Source organism: Montipora capricornis, chromosome 1, assembly GCF_036669925.1.
Source record: "Montipora capricornis isolate CH-2021 chromosome 1, ASM3666992v2, whole genome shotgun sequence".
Taxonomy (NCBI): Eukaryota; Metazoa; Cnidaria; class Anthozoa; order Scleractinia; family Acroporidae; genus Montipora; species Montipora capricornis.
The window spans coordinates 16,471,008-16,473,507 of NC_090883.1; the positions used below are offsets into that span (position 1 = coordinate 16,471,008).

Genomic DNA, 2,500 nt, shown 5'->3' on the forward strand with positions numbered 1-2,500 from the left:
GAGTTAATGTCATAAAATGTAGCATTCAGGTTCATATTTTATACGTTTTCTGCACTTGAGTTGACACAACAAAGACAAGCTCTGTTGGTCGCCATTTGTACAGGTACAAAACGCAGGTCACAGGTCACAGGTCACAGGTCATTGTTTTACCTATACAGAAAGTATCCTAAACATTCATTAAAACTAACCTTAGACCTAAAAACTTTTCTTTAGGCCCCTAAGGTTAGCTTTTATGAATGTTTAGGATACTCTCTGTACTGGTAAAACGATGACCTGTGACCTGTGTTTTGTACCTGCCGCATATTTTTGTGCGCCAAATTTCCGCGCTTCATTCAGTCTACACTTCACCTTTTCGTAAAATCATGTTTACAACGATTAACATCGATATCGTTTTCGATTAAGACCATTTTCGATCAAGATCGAGTTGTTGGGAAACGTTACATGTAAACAAACTCAGCGGGCTTATAAGGCAAAACGCTCGACGGAGTGTCAAATCAATATCAAGAATCAAGGTCAACTCAACTGACCTTCGTAAAGAAGTCCTTAAGCGAAAAATAGGCTTTCGAATGTTTTTTTCGGTTGGTCAATTTACCATATCATCTCAGTAGATGAACCCATTTCTGTTTCACATCCCCACCGACGCAGCACACACTTTCTTTTGAAAGCACGCCTATTTAGCTATTAGCGCGATAGCCGCCAACCTCGGCCTTTTTTGGGGCAAATTTGGCTGGAGCAAATCGTGACAACAGAGAAAAAACCTTATTTGAGTTTCATCACACATCTTTTCAAAGATGGTTTATACTACTTTCTAGTTTAAAGTACGAGAATCTTTCGAAAAGAAGAGCAAAATTGTTGTGTTGTTATTTGCTTTCTTCAAATGTGGAAAAACATTTCGCGCAGACATGATTTCATTTGAAAGTTAAAAATTCTGATAACTGCATATTTAAAAGTTCTAGGTCAAAGAGCGCTATGTACTGTTTTAAGAATATGTCGTTTTAATAAGATGTGATGTCGGCCGATCTTTTGCCATTTACTGATAAGTTGGTCATTGCTTTTTTGATTTGGTGGCTCCTATAGGAGCCGTTTGTTTTGAGAATGAGCCCGGGCTGGGTGAGGGTTGGGCCATTCTCGGCTGACCCGGGTCAGTTCCCTTTCGCTGGGTTGAAAGGGCTGGTGACTACTTGTCAGTGAGGAAAATGACGGACGAACCATGCAATCATAACAATCATTAATTTGTGTTAACGGTATCAGTCATTTTGGTACAGGCTCATGCAGGCAAGTGATGTTCAAACAATCCCGGGCCAGATAGGCCAGTGTTTACATGAAGAAATTGAAGAAATTTCAACCCTTCTAGCCGAGTCAACCCGTGTCTTGAGAAGGGTTACCCGGCAAGGGGGGCTGACCCGGTTTGACTACTGTTTTCATGTAAACGCTTATAAACATTTGACTGCAAAAGGGTTACCCGCTGTGGTGATTCAACCCGGGGTAAAAAGCAACCCGGGCTCGTGTAAAGAGGCCCTTAGTGAAGATTCGATCCGAAAACAACGCAAAGGTTCGCAAAGGTATATTTTACAATGACTGCAAAATTCTCGCGCGCTCGTTGGCTAATTTTTGTCGTCAATAAGCGTACAGACACATACATTTATTATTTATGCGATAATGACGCAATATTGCTTGCGTCAGGTTGAAGTTTCTCGCATTTTGTCTCGCGTTCTTCTCGTGTTTTGACTTAATTTTGACCCCTCTGCCTTTTTGTTGTTGTAAAAAACAAATAGATGTCAGTTTTTCATGCGTCTGTCCTGTTATTGACTATGAATTTCGTTATAACATTGTCAAAGTAGTGCTGAATTGCTGTACACCGTGACATTTCTGTCCTTTACATCTTGTTTTGTTTGGGATACAAACTACTTACTATATGTATATAAGCTCGGGTTGCTTTTTCCATTGGCTAGTGATAATGTTGTTGTGTAAGTCCAGTGTATATCGCTCAAGTGGCACAAAGAGAATAATTTTTAATTTGACTAAAGGGTGTTAATTCTTGGGACATTTTTTTTTTGCGGGTCTTTTTTATTCTGCGGTAACTAATTTTTGCGGATCGGCATCAATCCGCAAATTCCGCAAAAATTAGAACCCCGTAAAATTTTCGTGCCACACCCGTATTCTCGAAGGAGGCGAAAGCATTGCAAATTCGACTTTGGTGCTGCAAAAATGCGCGTTGTTTGATTTTTTTTTTTCCTGAAAGAATTTTTTGGATCGGATGCTTTTTTTGGTTGTTGTTTTCAGAAGTGTACAAGGTGTACCCTTTTTGGGTGTTGCGTCATGCTCAGCTACCTACATGTGGAGCGGATTGATAGATCGTACTTGTGGTGCTAATACGCTTGAGTCAAGATAGACCGTCATTTGGCTATGTTGAAAAGATCTCCTTTCTTACCCTGCATCCGATCATAGCCCATAATCTAGCATGTTTCATTTTCGCTTCAAGTTCGTCACATAAATGACT

General features: G+C 40.1%; 1 protein-coding gene across 1 annotated transcript in view; it reads left to right on the plus strand.

Annotated features, from left to right (window-relative positions):
- LOC138060595 (sorting nexin-13-like) overlaps positions 1-2,500 on the plus strand; it is a 53,613-nt gene that overhangs the window by 13,404 nt on the left and 37,709 nt on the right. The window lies entirely within an intron of this gene.